The sequence below is a fragment of the Buteo buteo genome, chromosome 13, assembly GCF_964188355.1.
Source record: "Buteo buteo chromosome 13, bButBut1.hap1.1, whole genome shotgun sequence".
In the NCBI taxonomy this organism is placed as follows: domain Eukaryota; kingdom Metazoa; phylum Chordata; class Aves; order Accipitriformes; family Accipitridae; genus Buteo; species Buteo buteo.
The window spans coordinates 36,262,425-36,280,986 of record NC_134183.1 but is presented as its reverse complement, the minus strand read 5'-3'; the positions used below and the strand labels follow the sequence as shown (position 1 = coordinate 36,280,986).

The window sequence follows — 18,562 nt, the reverse complement described above, 5'->3', positions numbered from 1 at the left end:
GTTGTCATAAAAGATCCAGTTTAGTCATAAAACTCTGTAGTTTATGACCACTTCTTTGAACAACATGGCTTAGATTATGTGCTAAATTAAATGCTGATGTTTGTTAAATGTTTATTGTTTTTATATGTTGTTGTTTACTTCTTATAACATCTGAGACATGGTAGGTGCTTCATGAAACACAAAAAAGTGTATATTCAGAGATTCACAGTGTAATGACTGATAAAGGGAAAGGAGGAGGATACAATGGATCAAGGCATTTGTATTAAATGTCAAATAAAAAGTGGAGTAATTGTAATAGAATATTGGCTGAGGTACAGGACTTGCAGTCCACCTGTGCTGGCTAGAGGGAACTGCCAGGTTAAAACAGTGAGGATTGTAAATGGTTTGTTCAGAGGTCACTGAAATTGCAGATGGTTTAACTGAGTGTGTAATAATTTAAGAAAAAAAAAAAAGATACATGGAGTCAGTCATAGCTCTGACACAGCTACAATTAGAATAAAACCAAAATCTGGATAAACTCCTTTTTGACTGACTGTTGAAGTATATCCTGACCTTTTTATTTCAGTTTGAAACATGATCTTTCTTAATTACTATAGCACAATAATACTTAGAGTAAAACGGAGTTAAGTCTTCATTTTTGCAATTGCTTGTCCTGACTGCTTTGACACTTAATGACAGGACCACAGGAAAACAAATACTGCTTAGAGGCAGCAAAGTGGCAGTAAGTATCTAATAGGTGTGAGGCTTTCTGGTTGGTCTTTCTCTGGTTTTCCTTGTCAACCATATTTATCATTGAGAAGCTCAGAAGTCTTCTGCAAAGCTTCCACAAGATTTGGATGATGTCAAAATGTCTCATTGGAGTAATTTTAAAGTTGAACTTCAGATGAGACTGTTAAGGATTTCTGCCTAGATTTGTTGCTAGATCATTTCCTAAGTAACGTTTCCAGTAACTCGTATCTCTTACCTATCAGCATGCAAAGCTCTGGATCTATGGAAATGTTAGCCTTCTGATGAGCCAACTTGACCTTCTGAACTGCCTTTTGAGGATTGGGAAGGGTTTTCTTACAGCTTGACTTCCAGGCGGCTAGCTGGCCCCATCATACTGCCTGGTGGACTGCAGCAGTCATTGGAAACTTGGAAAAACATTCCATTCATGGGACTTGACACCCACTGGTGTGTAATGGCATCAGAGGACAAGTTCGTTGTTTGCTGTAACAAATGCCAGGATGTTGCTTAGCTGTTCTGTAACTTGTCAAGCAGGCAGTTAGGCATCCTTGAGAACATACTTGCAAACACCAAAGCATATTGTCTTCAGAAATGAAATACTGAATTCCACACCCATTCCTGTCCTCTTCCAAAACCACCTTTTATTCTAAATTAAGACATTTTCTTAAAATCTGGTGTTTAACCAAACTGATATATCTTTTTGTGAATTTTCTGAATAATGCCATTCAGCAATGGCATTATTCACAAAAGAGATTTTTGTCTTTATACATTCCAGAGGATAATGTAGCTAAACTTGGAATGTAACAAAATCTCGAAATGTTTCTCTGCATTGAGTAGTAAATCATTATTTTGGGCAACTTTACATGGCACCCTTCTGAAGACCATGATATCAAACAGTATATATGCATTGGCAAAGTGAAATGTGTTTAAGTTTTTGTGACCTGTGGAGTGCTTAAAAGCTATCATCTCAATATTTAATAATTTAACTACTTTCACTCTGTATCTGCTCCCTGCTCATCATTGCCAGATCCCTCCCTTTTTTGGTTTTATGTCACTCTTTCCCATCTCTTAATGTTTCTTTAGCTTATCTTGTGTGGAGAACAGAAAGCAAATTAAAGCTAGGATTACATCTATGGTGGCAGTGCAGCCCGGTAAAGCCTGACTTCCCATCCTTTCCTGGTCATTGATTCCACTTCTGCACTGCACCATATGTTGTGCCAGCACATGTGTTTGTGCAGCCGTGTGGTGAACTGAATCAGGGAAGGGATTCAACTGAAGAAGGAAAACCCTGCCAAAAAAGACCAACTGGCAGCATAAAGCAATGTTGTCTTGGGTGGTTAGGCTGGCATAGGAACAAACAGCTGGGGGAGAAAAGGTAGGGGTTCTTTTCAGTTTGTTCTGCTGAAAAAATTATAATGGAGCCACAGCCCAAAAATTAAGGTTTTGCCTAAAAATAAGTGATATGTAAATTCAGGGAGGGGGAAAAAAACAAAAACCAAACAAACAACAAAACAAACAAACAACCCCCCCCCAAAACAAACAAAAAAAACCCAAACAAAAACACTAAAAAATCATGACCAGGTTTAAATAAAAAGGATTGCCACTTATTAGTGCATATTCTTGTGTTTATTTCAAATCCTTGTGTTGATTTAGCCCAGGTCAGTTCCTTACTAAGTTAAATTAAATCAATGAAGTATTCTTGAGTAAATAAAGCATACCCATATGAGTGAAGCTGATGAGGCTTAGGCAAACAACTTGATTACTGAAGTTAAGTTTACTGCAACAAGGTTTTCCGATGCAATTTCTGTCAAGTAGTAGGTTTGCAGGTTGCAGCCTCTTTCAGGAACACTGTAGAAGTTGATACTTGAAATGCAGGTGTGTCAGTCACTAGCTGAACTTTGTGCAGCCCATGTATACTGGGGTCCACAGCTGAACCACACTAGCAGGTTTTCAGTGTTTGTACTTATAAGCACGTTGCTCCATGGGCTTAGCTTTAGGTCTATCAGGGCAAACGAGGAGGAGAAAGATTCCTTGCAGATCAGGTATTCACTGTCAGTTTTGCCACTTATTTTTCATTTTTCTTAGTGCTAGAGACAAACTTGCACTTGCTTGTAGTGCAAGTGGCTTGCAGATAATAGTAATAGAATTAAAATAGAGCAATTCAGAAAGTATTCTCAAAGTGAAGTTATCTGTAAGGACATAATCCAATCTAGCAGCTTGCTGCTGCTAAGAAAGTTCCTGAGCACTCTGCCCTTCCCCTTCCTCCCCACCCACATTGGTGCTATGGCCTCAGATCTTTGTCAGCTGATTTAACTAAGTCGGCAGAACGTGAACCGGGCAAAAGTAGATAGTTTTCTGCTGTGTTAGTGAGTTGATGGGCACAGAAGAGGAGGCAGAACCACATGGCTGACAGCAAAGGCAGGGAAAGGAGCAAATCCTCAGTCTTTCAACTGTAAGGACAGCGTTGTGTAACTTCACTGTTAATGATGCAGGTAACATAGATAAGGAGCGCGTTGCTTATGCCAGTAACGCTGGGTATGTATAAGGTATCTAACTATAGGCCTTTGTTGCAAAGGCTGTCTTCTGTGCTGTGTCACCTATGATACTGAAACAAAGCTAAGATTTTTTTTAGCAGTCCTAAAGTTACTGGAATTAAGTGATTTTGTATGATAATTAATGGTAAGAATTAGGAAGAAGTTATTAGAGAATATATTACACTTAAGGAGGAACCCAATTAAGGTTGCAGTCAACTTTTCTGAAGTGAGAAAGCAAGCTAAGATGTATACTGTTACGTTGGCGAACTCTCTGAAGTCCAGATAACCAGTGAAACCCAAAACAAGACTGCTCAGTTTGAGTTTTTATTGAAAAACAGGATAGAGGAAGAAGTGGTTATTACAGAGTATTCCTTTTACCATCATTCTCCTTGTCAGATTATTCAAGTTGCTGCTCAGTAGGCTGCTTTAGCATAAGAGAGGAAGAAGTCTCCGCATAGGTACTGTCATCTGCTGTGAAGGGAGAGCAAGACAACTTTGAGGTACAGGTCTGTCCTCTGGAAGTGTTCTTTCGGTGCACTGTTGGGTTTAATGAGCTGTGCCGAAACTGCTGCATGGCGGATGATGCTCTGGCCATGTGGTAAACCAGATCAGGAAACGGGTTCAGTTTTAAAATCTCTATAAAATAAATGAGAGAATGTTCATGACACAGCTTTCCCCATTGTTTGGCATCTGTGCTGCGGCAGTGGTCTCCATGCATCTGCCCCTCCTTGCTTACAGCCAGGTTATTCATGCTCAGATCTTAGCCCAAGAGCTCCTGCTTTGATTTCAAATGATCAGAATATAATTCCTATTTGTGTCTTCCTCCCCCTTGTTTTTCCCTGTCAGTTTTTACCTAAGAAGTACATGGTGTCTAGCCAAGCTAAAACACAACTGTAAGCTAGTGCATAGCTCATAATTCAAAGAGGAAAAAAATACCTTCCCCTTAGCTTACAAAACAATAGCTTAAGGACTTTTTGCTAAAAGGAGAAAGAACCCTAATGCATGTACTGTGTACTTCTTGGAATTGATTTTTACCGTGAAGCATCAACCTTTAGTTTAAGTGTAACTTCTGAAACTCACAAATAGGTGTTTGTGATGAGCAATGAAGTACAGACATCTGATACTTCTGGTTAGGTAGCTTTGTCACTCTGCTCCTAATGTTGTATTTTTCCGGGGAGCATGTTGTGATAGTGTTAGCTATCATGGCTTCTGTCTTCTGCCTTTCTTCTGTAACACATAGATGTAAGCAATATCAAACTTCATTACTTGCAAGCCCTGTTACAGCCAACAGCTTTCCATTGGTTTTTGTTCTGTTGGTTTCCTATGAGAGGTTTTCAAATGGGTCAGCAAAAATACATTAAACAGCTTCTTTTTAAATGCGAAGTTTGATTATATGCAGCAGTCTGTGTGAAACTAGTCAGTCTGCATGAAAGCAAGTGGCCTGTTAGATCACTTTAAAAACAAAGTTTAGGAAACAATCCTATCCAGGTCAAGTTCCCTCTAAGCCCTCTGGCATGGAGGACAATGCTGACAAGTATGATGCTTTTATTCAGAGCGATATCTTGTACAGGAAAAAGAACTTTAGTTCAATATGTATACACAGATTTTTAACTTTTAAGTACTGCCTTCCTCAAAGGTTGGGGAATAATCAGTTTGCTTTCCTTACATAAGGAAAATCACCTCCAAATTTCTTAAATTACAAAGGGAAAGGATTTATGGTTACCTTAGTATACATTTCTAAATATTTTTACTTGTTAAGTAGCTATTTTCACAATGGTATGTGCTTTCCTCTCTATATAAATTTTGTGTAATGCTCAAAATTCTGTGTGGAAACAGGTCTGAGCTTAAAAGGAAATAATGGAAATATGCTTTCAGCCATACTTCTCAGCACCCAGCAAGCTAATGTATGTATCTGAAAAAGATAAAGAGAAGGGAGAGTGCATGAAACCAATCAGAGCTGTGAAGCTGCAGCAATACAAAACCATTGGTATTTTAAATAAACGGTTAAAATAAATTCCTGTCAGTTAGTGCTGGACTATTTGAAATTCCCCTAGGTTTAAAAGAAAAAAAGGAAAAATAATTTTAACTAGCTCATTTGATAGAAAAATGACCTGCAGATGGGGTTTGAGAGAATAATAGGTGGCAGGTTATGGTGGGAAAATTGTGGCAGAGCATCAGCTCAGACTTTGATACGTTTATGCAGAGTGGGCAGTGGAGACGTGAAGAATTCCCTGCTGCAAATGTTGCGAAGCACCAGCATAATACACCCATTTTATTTCTACAGACTGCTCATGTAATGTAGTTGTTCATAGCAGTATTGCGCTTATGAAATCATATGCTGAAAAGTTTTAAAACACCAGAAGTGTTATGTAGTGTGCACATATCAGTGGGTTTTCTCCCATGTATGTTCATATTTTCAAGTACAGTCAGTCATATGTGGAAAACTTAGTGTTTCTTCCAGTGTTGTCCTGCTTTGCTCTAGGACAAATACTCCTTCCCTAGTTCCCAGAGTCCTGAAATGTGTTTAGTAAATATTTGATTTTATCAACACTTCATGTAGTCTACTGAAAAGGGGAAAAAAAAAAATAATTTTTTTAAACCCTGATAACTGCCAAATTAGAGGGATTTTATGAAGACAGCAAAAATTTTATAGCCACCTAAATTCAATTATAAAATGAACTCTTAAGCAGGAAAGTTTGGGTGTGATATGGTAGCACTGGAAAAATCTTTTCTTCCTCTCCACTATCTTACTATTGGGAAAATCTGAAATATACTTGCTGCAACTTAATAACAACAAAAAATTGAGATTGCTTGGGCAGACTATGAAAATTAAAACTTTCTCATGAATGACACCTGCAGGTAATTTTCATTAAGTAATGGAAACCAGTATTTTTAGTGCAACTGACAGCATTTATGAGCCCATTTTTGATCTGAAGAAATATACCTTAAAATTTCTGTGGAATGCGTTCTGTGTGTCTTCTGTAGGAATTTTCTTTTTTTCTTCTTTTTTTTTTTAATAATAGACTCTCTGGTATTTTTTAGATACTGGAGGTTAGAAATGGGCAGTTTCTCAAAAATCTTAATAGAATACATTTTGTAGCAGCAAATGAACAATATCAATCTCTAGAACTACCAAGCCTTTTGCACTCACACTTGATCTTGTGTAGAAGCTTACAATAGAGGAAAAATCTGAATGTGTGTGTGCAGAGCCTGTGGGTATATTTGAAGCACTTTCTTAATAGAAGATGTTTACCCCAGGGGGGTCTGTACTTGTAGTGACCTTACCTGACCTCAGCTGGAATTCATTAAATACTCCTTCAGTAAAGAACAGTTGCAACAAGCTGGTTCCTACTTTATCACTAGCGTACAATCAGGTAGTAGTATTAAGCTGAGAACAGCCTGTAACAGGCTGCTCCACAAGTGTTTCAATGTGGACAACAGTGACCTGAGGGCATCCCACGTCTGAGGGGAGTCTTTTTCCAGAGACTGACCAGTGTACTAGATCAAAATGCGTTCTCAAATGTTTTGTGACTAGTTTGTACTTTGGAAGTGAATAATAAAGATCCCAGTTGGCTTTTAATACTGGAAAATAAATTAAGTTCCAGGTATTACACTTACAACTTTTAAAGTATAAGATGACTAGTAATCATTCTTCATCCTCTTTTACCACCACCCACTGTCCATTTATTTGCAATCTCTTTCATTGCCATTATTTCTTTTCTTTCCTTGCTAAATACAAATACAACTAGAATACGAAGTCTCATTAGTGTACTGCCTCTAGCATGGTTGTCTTTTTATAGATGGGGTAGAAAGTTACAAAATGCAGTGAAGTGCTCATTTGAGGGGGAAACAGAGCGGACAGAAATTATTTCAGCTCTGTAAAGCACGAAGGCACAGAAAAATGATTTGATTTCTACTACAAATCTTAAAGGTTTTTTCCCTGTTTTAAATCTTCTTTTAATAATGCTTGAACAGTTCTGTTGCTTGCAAATATGTAGCATCACAGTGAACCTTCATTTATTTTTGATGTGTTTTTTCCCCAAAAAAATTTTCTCTACCTTTAAACATGCCTCTCACTCCTCTAGAATTCTTTAACCTTCTTCTCAAAAGCATCTGAATATGACATGCAGTCTAACTTGAAAAGAATGCAAAAGAGGAATGCAGGGCAGAGAGTTGGAGGTATGGAGCAGCATCCACTCAGAATGACTTCGTATGTCAGAAAACTTCAAACTGGAAGATAGGTTGAGGAAGGCCTGTAGAAGAAATCACAGATCATAATGACATAGGAAAAAGTAAATAGAGGTGATATAAAGTTTCTTATCTGTTTTCTTCCCCCCCCCCCCCCCCCCAGCAAAAACCTGGCAGCTCAAAATAAATGACAAAGGTACTTCAGACAAAGCTGTTAAGCTGTGGAATGTCCTTCCACAGGATGTTGTGGATATAAAATTGTACATGGGTTCAAAAGGTAATTGCATAAATTTATGAAGGAAAATTCCATGCAAGACTATCAAGTACAAAGACGCCATTTCTTTCATAAGAAGTCTCTAAGCTGCAAATTGCTGGAGATCGGGAGAGAATTTGGAGAAAGTGTTGCTGTTCATGACTTTATGCTCTGGGCCTCTGCCAGAAGCAGACTAATGGACGAGCTGGACTTTTGGTCTGATCTGCTAGGCTGCTGTCATCTTGTAAACCATTTTTGTTCTCTCTGGGGCTTTCCTTGGGGTATTTATAATCCTGCTGATCTTCTTTTCAACATCTTCGGTATTTGGCAACTTTGCTTAATCTGCAGTTTGTTACCTCTTATTTCAAATGTCATCAGCTGAATCGCATCATCCCTTCCTAGATGAAGTCTATTATGGTCAGTTCAGACGTACTGTAAGTTAATAATCTATCCTGCACAGATGGAGCACTCTTACTTTTCCATGACAGTCAACTCCTCTGTCCCTAAATTTATGTTTAGGAGTAAAATGTTTGAAAAAGTAACTTGTTACTATAGTTTTCCAATTTGGAGTTTAATTCTGAATGAACATATAATAAAATTATTTTCTAGAGGAGCATTTAACAGATTTGTCTGTAGCATTGGTAACTGTTTTATTGAAGTATAACATTCATTAATGTAATTTCACCCTGGACAATTTCTTTAGACAATTTCTTTAGCTAAGCGAGCCATGTTACTTTGGCCCTGTGGTCTGCACCAGCCCATCAAATTGCTCTTGTCCAGCAGCAGTTCTTATTTTTGATCCAGGGTTCCCCCTTTATTGCTGTTAGCCTATTTCCTCCTTTTTGTGTATTCCCAGTGAACTGTTTCTCAGGCATAGATTTTCAGCTGTGCATGTTATCAAGTCAATCCTTTCGCATTACTGTTTTGATAGTACTTTACTACCCTACTTTAACTTTGTCTTGTTTTTCTTTCACTGAAGGTTTCAAATAAACACTTTTCTCTGGCAAGAGAGTTTAGAATTCAAGCTTCTCAGGTTCTCCCTTTTCATATGAGTTCCCATATCAACGCAAGTGTATAACTTATGTTAAACTTAATACTATACTTAGGTATCATCTTTTTAATACTTCTTTTTTAAAATCTGAAAATGCTTTGCCCTATTTAGAAGCATGAAGTGATGCTGCAGCTAAGCTGTATTGTTAGTCTAACAACAAGCCAGAACTAGAGTAATACTTGCTGTGTATTGTCCGCTGCTGTTGCCTGTTTCTATATTGCACAGTACCAATTGTTTCCAGCTTGCAGCTATTTTATACGGCTCAGTCTGTGTAGCTGCCAAAACCACTTAATGCCCAACCTGCCTTCTAGTAAGAGAGAGTTTAAAGAAATTATCTTCCTTTCCTTCAGTGTTTTGAAAGATGGAGATGCTTTAGATTATGATGCAAAATTTCCCTGGTGTGTTCAATTTGTATGTTGTGGTGAAGTGGCTGAACAATTGGTTTTAAACAGTGCAATGCTATGTTGTGCACGCTGAAGTAGTAAGACGACAGGACAGTACAGGTCACATGCAAGAGAATTTCAGATAACTTAGGGGCAAAAAACTTGAACCATTGAATACTTGTGGAATTTTGTGTCATCTAGATGCCTAGTATGTATCTTAATATTTCAGAAATATAAGTACTACTTGCAGTTCCCTATTACAACTCTAGTTTATTTCCATCAGTATTTTTAAACTGCAGTCAGAACAAGAAAAAGTGCCTTAAAATACTTGAGGGGAGAGAAATAGCACAGTGAGAAATCGCAAAGCCTCTTTCTAATGCCCTCAGACCTTTGCTGTGGGGTGTTAACTCTCATGCTGACTGCTGTTTGCCTTAAGATGGTGTTTCAGCAAATACTAACTTTGCTAAATTTGTCAGTGTTCAATTAGATTTTATATTCAAAGTACTGTAAATTTTGACCTTTCTTCAAGCTCTGCTTATACTGTTGACTGACCCTACAGTTCTGGTCATTTTAACTGAGCTGATGTTAATTTTCGGACATTTTCTCACTTATTCAATGCCAGGAGTATTTGTTGCATTTGTCTTCTGGCTGTTCTGACCAATTCAGTTTGGTTTCTGCTGTAGTTTCTTGCTTTGGATTTACATATTATATTAGTGCCTTTCTCATTGCAAGGTCAAAGGGTACTTCATTGAGAAGCCAAAATGTGTGGATTGGCTCTTGTCACAAACTTAATTTAACCATCATTTACATTCTTGGAAGTACTCCATTTTTGATCCATTTCATTTATCTTAATACCTGCTTTTAAGTAAAACTTTGACAAGTGATAGCAATGCATGGAAGATATTTTAGCATAGTCTTTTGAAAATAATTTTCCTAAATATTAGTGTGAATTCTTGTCCAGACCAGACTCAAAATAATAGACTTTTGAAATTTCAAAGCTGGTAAAACTATTACAAAGAAAAGGAATTTTGACTAATGGCCTGTGTATGTAGCTTAACATTTAAGTAAAGATTGCATTTCTGACTTTAGTGATCAGAAAAATTCAGCTAAAGCATTTCTCTATAGCTTCCTGCTGAATTAAGTTTTCTTTGTCTGGCTATAGCTGTGGGAAGAGCTCAGTGCAACACATCTCTGGAATTTTCCAGCTTTGTCCAGGATGCTGTTCGCACTCCACTTGCAGCCATGAGCCCTCTCTCCCAGGGCATGCTGGCTTTCTGGGCTCAAGTGATGTTTTGTGTTAAAGCTAAGTCAGTTTTCTGGGCTAAATACTTCTGTGGCAACCCACATTGAGAAGGGTTGTTTCAGTCGAAGTGAATCAGGAAACAGTGTGTTTGACAAGCCAGGGAAATGGCAGGATTGAAAAATCAAGATTCCATTCTGACAGCCATCAAGGTCATTCCTAAAAATACATAATTGAGAATTGCACTCTTTTTTTTTTTAAACTTCCTGGTTTAACAACAAATCATGTACATTTGCAATCCAATATCAATCTCAATTATTTTTCTTCTTTTTTTTCTTTTTTTTGCTTTTCAGTTTCTCCCACCATATGACTTGATTGTCATCCACCAGAATTTTTACAGGAATTTTATAATTAACTAGTGAATGCTCTAAAGTCTGTGCTAAGAGTCACTCAAAATATGTACCGGCTTCCTGCCACATTACTTCATGTCCTAAATGCTGGTGATGTCTTTGCTTGTCTGCGATTTGGTTCAAGGGACACAGAGGATCAACAGGGATGGATTTTCTATCTTAGCAAAAGGAAAGAACAAACTGCATAATGAATCAACAGTACATATGCATACAGCATAATTGACAGTCAATCCCTACAAGTTAAATGGGTTGCAGAGTGCTGCATTAACCTGCTGTCCTTTCGAAAGTGATATGCCCAAGAAGGGGGTGTTACAATTCATATTGTGTTTATTTTGGTACTCAAATTGAGACTGTGCAAAAGTTCTTTCAAGTACGCTGATGTTAAGGACTGTTCTTTTGCTGTTGTATGTGGTATTAACCTATTTAGCAGGCCTAAACCAGTCTTCCTCTTCTCTCAGGAGATTCATTCATTTTATGTGAACAGATTTCATAAGGAGAATGCCATGCATGCATTCCATTTGCCAGTTTCTCTTCATATCATAATTCAGTGAGATTTTCTGATAACCTTTGTCGTACATCCATGAGTGTTTGTTCCTGTGGGGGGAGGGTATTTGAAGCTGACAGCCCAGTCTGAGGCAGTTCGTTAATGGTAGGCTTGTTTGAGATGCAGCCCTGGACTTAACATCAGGAAATGCACTGCCGTTTCACATCTCTGTTGAACTGAAACCAGGGAATCAACATTATGTATTCAAGAGCAAGAAAAATGCAATTTGCAGCAGGGTGTAATGCTATTTTTATGGTCCCAAGCATTCTTTTGTTTGCACTTTTGACTTAATATAGTCACGATACCTTGAAAGAGGGGTATACATGGGGGGGGGGGGTTAAATTGCTTTTGTTGTTGTTGTTGTTTCTAGCTTATGTAAATGTATATATTCTGTAAAGATGAAAGGTGACCTGAAAAGAGGGTAAGAGATTTTTTTTCATCCAAAAGATAGTTTTTCAGATACAAATGATGGGGGCAGGGGGGAAGGGGGAGAAGAGAAATTTTAAGTTTGTTCTCTCAAACTTTGGTTTTGTTCAAAGTTCTTACTTTCGTAAGAGGTCTTACTTTTACCAGAATTGCTAATAAGCCAGTGGAATGACGTATATGCTAACAAAAGTAATGTTAAGTATTTTAATAAAAATCTCTTCTCCTGGCTGATTACACATGTACACACTCGGTGGTTATTTCATTAATTCTTCTGAGAGACTCCAGGACACTTCTCAAGAGAAGATCTACTTTTTTTATATTATTATTTGAAAATATATATGGATTTCCTTTTAATGTAAATCTTTTCAGGTCTACTTTATTTTTAAATTTTTATTTGCATATAAAATTTATCAAGTTAGGTTATAACAATACTGTTTCTAGTGCTTCTAAAACCACCTTTAAAGTCTGTCTTGCATGATCTGTCAACTCAAAATATTACACTTGTGTCTCTTTTGTAGAGCCTGTGCAAATAAAATATCTTTAATTTGTCTGCTTTTTATGGTGAAGTTCAAAGGAGAAGATAAGCCAATTTGTTCATGACAATTTTTAAATACTGCTTAATACATTTATTTAAAACCAAAAAAGTTCTGTTATGATTGAAAGGGTGGGAAAAAAATGGCAAATCACAGTGTATGAACCTGTAGAATTCTTGTCAAAGTGTGAGTACTTGAGAAACTTTAAATGATCTTGTTCATTTAAACAAGGAACTAAGAATTTGCTCAGGGAAGATGTGGGCTTTAAGTTGTATAAAACAGAATCAGAATGGTCATGAGAGATGACAATAACGTGTGTGTCTCAGGTATGATTTATAGAGTTAAATGCAATTCATATGCATATGTGGAGAAAGTTATTTCCAGTATTGAGGTAACTCTGGGGAAATTTTTAAAAGTCCAGTTAATTTCTCTGATTCTTCAAATTTACACACATACAAACATTATTTGATGGCAGTTTAATGTTGTCTATATTTGTTACCTTTTAAATAGTAACAACATGGGAAGAGCAAAGTATTTATTTGCAGGGCGAAAAGAAAGAATGTTCATAGTATTATAAACCAAAAAGTAGAAGGTAGTGTTCCTCAAATATTAAGAACATGAATATTTTGTGTTCATACTTGAAGTGCATTTTCTGTATTAACAAAATCTTTTATGAGATGATTTGGAGAAACCTGGAAGAAAAGTCTTTTTCTGTTAATCCCCCAAAAGTTAAGGTTGCGCCATTCTTGTGCAAGTAGGCAAATGCTTCTGCAGAAACACTTTGGAGGAGAAAAATATCAGAACAAATTAAAGCCATGAGGATTTTTGCCATTTTTCATCAGTGATGATGTGCCATGCCTTATGCTACAGGCAGAAGTTACCCTGTCATGATCAAGTTCATGGTGGTAATATGTAGATCTCTACATACAAGTGACCAAATACAGTTCAGGAGGGTTGTATAAAAAGATTGAAGCTTAAGAAGCAGCAGCACACACAGGCTAATAAAGCTAAGGAGAGCATTGCAAAGCATGTTGATATGGTGTACCTTTATTTAACTGATGAATGGATCTTGCCTGGGATGACTGGTATGTGTACAAACAATACTGCTATGTTAACCCACTTTAAAAGGTGTAGTAAAAAGAAACAATTTCATGCTTGTAGACCCATGTATACAAACACACGCACAATGTTCAGGATTTATGGCAAGGTGCGTATGGGATATTGCATTGACAATTAGATTCTGAGGTACGCTTAATAAAGTCTGAAGTCCACGACTGTTTGTGTTCAAAAATTTGTAAAAATTGTACCCTGTATAAAGGAAATCACTCAAACTCTGCTACTATACTTGATCAATGTTCCTCCTTCTCTTAGCCCTCCCCTTCCTTATCTTTTACCAACAAGCTGCTTTAAGAAAATACTTCTGCATTTCTTTTGCTTGTGTCAATCTATGATAATGATAATCTTGAAGCTATTCTGCAGTGGCAACTTGCAGAACTTCAGTAAATTGTGGTTTTGGTTAGATAAATTGCATTGGTAAAAATTTTCTTGATCCCTAAAACCTTCATTTATCTTCCCATTAAAAATATATATATTCTCCAACTTCCATTCTTCCCCTTTAATCTGTAAAGCACAGCATATGATGTGGTTTCTTTGTTGATTTTAGAGATAATTTTTAGCCTGTCAAAGACCTTCTGTCTCAACAACTTTGAAACAAAGATTTTTAAATAGATGATAAAGTGCAGCTGCCAGATTAACAGACATAAGAAACTGGAAGGGGAGGATCTCACAGATGGTTCTAATAAAACTCGGCAAACAGCAAAGGAGTGTGGTGGTGGGTGGGGAAGTGGATTGAAATTCAAATGGTAATCCCAGTGCAAGTTTTGGGTTTAGTTTGTGAAAGTTGCATAAACAGCCATTTGAGGGTCTGGGGTTGGGTGGGGTTTTTATTGTTGCTTTCAATTTTTCCTGTTGCTATGGTATTGCTGATTTTTCCTTCTTCCTGTATCCCTATGGCCCTGTTGCTACCTGAGGCTTGTATCGCTGTGCCAAGAGTCCTCCTAGAAAGCCACATTCAGATATTCATAAGATTTTTGTGAATGTGAAATACCAGTAAAAGCCTACGTTTTCAGTAACTGTTAATGAAAAGAAAAATTTCTTATCTCACAGCAAAGAACAGTAAAAATGATGCAGTAGCCTTCTGTTGCTTTATTGACAGGTGCTGCTGTTGTTCATGTCTTCTATTCCACATAGCCTCCCTCACAGGACTGTATAGCTCTTTGTGAATTTAGTAAGTTCCTTTTGGCTAATCTTGAAGCTCACTTCCAAGCTTTAATAAAACATGTGTTTCTTATAGATTGAAGAAGTTTGTACTACATAATTCATTCATAAGTATGGATGACTAGTAGTACCTTCTGTCTTCTTTCTGCTAACTTTCTCCTCTTATTAAAGCATATTATATCTGTAATATTAGGCTAAAAATTAATGAATAAAAATTGCAGTAGGAAAGATGCAGCTAAGGGCCTGGATAATAGTCCCTGATGGTCTCAGAATTCAATCACTAGTTCTTCTTGACGTGACTGTTTCGGGGTCTTTGGTGGGAGGATGAGGGTAGTTGTTTTTTGGTTTTGACCATTTCAATTCAGACATGCCACTTTAAATATCTTGAGCTTTGGCTTTTCATCATGGTAGCTCATGGCAAGGTATTTTATTTGATAAAAGAAAATATATTCCCAATGAATGTACCGAAGATGATATCACTTCCAGGTACTATTGGCAGGTTTGTGTTCTAGAAAGTCAGTTTTATTACAGTGAATTGTTTCCAACTTCTTAGGATGGCTGTAAGATATAGTATTTTCTGTTCTGTTCAGGGTCGGCTAGATGGGGTCACAGAATGGCAGGTAGATGTATATTCAGAGTTTGGTTTTAACCTGTCCCTGGATGATCAGACTACAAGAAAGATAGCTAGTGGCTCTTCTGGGCAGGGACCCTTATTTTCACCTCATTTCCAGAACCAAAGCAATTAATGCCTTTATTTTTCTTCCTCCTTTTGCTAATCTTTCCTTTCTTCAATGAAAGGAATAGTGTTCTGAGAGCACATAGACTTTCAGCCTACATGGTAGCCCTTTGGGATATGTCTTCATCTTGTGGTATCAAAAGCCTTTCAAATCAGTAATTCAGGAGTAGCAAATCCTTCAAATGTGTGAGTAACAGATACTTGTTTTTAAGAGTTCTTAAGCATGAGCAAGTCATTGAGGTACTACTTCCTTTCTCTCCATGAATCAGTTCTATTTTAAACTATATTCATGCTACGTTTAATATTTTAAAAATTAAAAAAAGTTTTTACTTTCAAACTCCCTTTTTCTGAGTCTTCTCCTGTATATCTATGAATTCATATTAAAAATATAAATATATCTGGAAAGGAAGGCACATTGCCTGTACTGATTCATTCCCTTTCCCCATTTCCTTTAAGAGTGGATGTAGTCTGTTTACAGCATTTCTTCACCCAAGGAGACAATTTTGAAGTGAAGAAGTTACTAGTCTCCGAAAACAGAATGCATCTCTCTTTACTACCTGATCAACCGTTAGGTAATGCCACTTTAAAATGCCATCACCCGAGCAGCCTATCTATGTGCACAGTAATAGCTAACTGCAGTATCCCCTTGCGCTTCAGAGGGAGCTCTGGAAATTCGTGTCTTCAGATCAGTATTTTCTGTGCCAGGTGATTGTTGCAGCCACTTTGGCAAAGCTGTCACGCAGCCGTTCTGTGCGGGAGGCCCGTGAAATTTCATTGAAGGTAATCCCATGGTTTAATGAAATGATTTGGTTGTTGATATTGACCCTCTGATATTGTATTATGCTTTGCTGATACAGTCAATTTGGAAATAATTGGTTTCCTCTCTCTTTACTGTATCACACAAAGAGGATAACCTAACATGCATATTTATAATTATGTATTTTTACAGGTTTTTGTGTCCAAGATATCAACATGCTGATACATTAAACAACATAAATGTTGCCAGAATCCTACTAGCTTGGCAAATCTGATAGCCATCTGAAAGCCAAGAGCAGTTCTTATGATAAAAATCAGGCAATGCACAGAATCACTAGTCATTCACAGCCCATGAAGAGTTCACTTGCAGTCAACATTAATAGGAAAAATATTTTCCAAATCATGGCTTTGTTTCCTTGTGGATTTGCTTCAGTTTTTGCCTCCTTACACAGTCAGCAATCATAACTTGTATGGTGGTTTTTGAAATGTAGACTTCCTGTTACTAATCTTGTAATTAGGTGCCCTTTTATTCATGGGCTGTCACTCAGATTGGCAGAACAGATAGCTCCCAGCGTTGGCAGTTGCTAGAAAGTAGGGGATGTTTTGCAGAAATGGCTTGTGATTCACTTGTTTAGCATTCCTTGCTCTTTGTTTTGTGAGGACAGCTTGTATGGGACTGAGTCACATGGCAGCTCTTTTCATACTGAGTTTCTACTGCCTGCAGCCTCTGCGGAAAGCCAAGGGAAACAATGAAGAGAGGGATTTATCCGTGTCTTCATTTACTCCATCCGTGTTGATTGTCTAATAAGAGCAGCAGCTAAAAGAAAGGATTTCATGTCATCTTTATCAATTAACTTAAAATGTTGTAAATTATTCTATAGCACTGAGCACTGAAACATAAGTAAATATAGAGTGGTCAGGGTTTGTGCCAGAGTTTGATTATTTTCAAGTGGTAAATCGCATTTTTAAAGTCAGCATGCTGTTTGTGAGTACGTTAATAAGTTTATATATGATCTCCATACTACTCATTGACTTAGCTATCTTTTAATATGCAATATGCTTATGGTGGAGATAAAATGTTTTCTATGGCACCTATAAAATATAATGTAATGGCAGCTTTAAAAAACGCCTAAATGTTCCTCATGAGCCATGGGAACACCTGATTTATATAAAGCTGTGGTAGTGAATTTGTGCCATCTGAAGCTGTGCCAGAGCTGTTGGAGTACAATTCTGCAAGGAAGGGCAAAGGGCAAGCAAACCCCTTCACTACTATTGTGCAAAACCCGCAGAATTTTAGGACAGAAGTAAAAATGCCTGCATGCAACTTCCATTAGGAAATGGATGTAAATGTTGGTATTTTATTATAATATTCTAGCTTATCTACGTTTGAAGGAGCACAGTTAGAAATGTAATCACATTTGGTTTAGTTAAGGTTTTGTTAGTTTTGTTTTTAGTTTAGGTAAGTTTCTGGGATAACAGTCCTGGGAGCAGTGAGGATGTTATGTACATTATTTGCTAGCCTTTGGTGAATTTTAGTATTGCCATGCATTAAGTATGATTTCTACCATCATTCTGTCTGTTTTGACACAGATATGGCTATGGCCATGTTTTCCTGTCTCAGTGTTTCCTATAGAGATGTGCCCAGAGGTGCCTGCCTGCAGGCTGGTGGAGCTGTGGCCACCTCAAGTACTAAAGGAGGAGAAACCTAGCAAGCTTCTTTAAATTGAGCATGCTGCCTAAATCCACAAAGTTCCAATTCCCTTGCTCTTCTAGCCAGAAAAAAAATATTCTGGAAGGGGTTAAAATTTTACACAATCACATTGCCTTATTGAGAGACTTTAAATATATGTTCGTGCCATGAAGCATTTGCTGATTTCTCTGTTCTTCAGGGCGGTTTTTTCTTAATTCAAATAACTCTATACTATGCAAAAAGAATTGCTGCCGAGTGAGGTTCTCAGACCACTGAGGACTGTGGTATTCTGTCACCAGTCTTTCTGGAGGCTTGGCAGAGCTCTGTTCTCCTTTCTGTTCTTCCTCTACGTTGTATTTCTGGCTAATCCCACCTGCCAAAGCAAATTGGTTGGTAACTCTCAGACAGGGTGGGAGGGGAGAACATTAAATCTTCTCCATCCAGAGTAAGCTCTTGACTTACCTCCAATATCTCCATTTAGATGATGAGCCACAAGTTGAAATTTCAAGACTAAATTAGTGGCTATTCCTTTATCTGTCTTCAGTAGGAGGGTATTCGCCCTTCTCATTAATTACATTATGCACATAATTTGTGTTTTCTGTTATGATGACTTTCCTCATCTCACCTGTTGCTGCTCATCTGCAAAGCTATTTCAGTATCTTCCTTTCAAATGTCCTAAAAAAATGTTTTTGTTGTGATAACCATTGTTAAGGCATTTTGCTTATGCTGCTCAGCAGTTGATGGTTTTGCTTGTCATGCTCATCAGTGCTGTCTTGCTATTGTACAGTCTGTGTATGCTCACCAGACTGTAATTC

At 37.4% G+C, this 18,562-nt stretch overlaps 1 protein-coding gene across 9 annotated transcripts in view; it reads left to right on the top strand.

Moving 5' to 3' along the window:
• The window catches only part of PEAK1 (pseudopodium enriched atypical kinase 1), a 131,320-nt gene that overhangs the window by 33,269 nt on the left and 79,489 nt on the right, over positions 1 to 18,562 (top strand). The gene's annotated exons all lie outside the window — the stretch shown is intronic.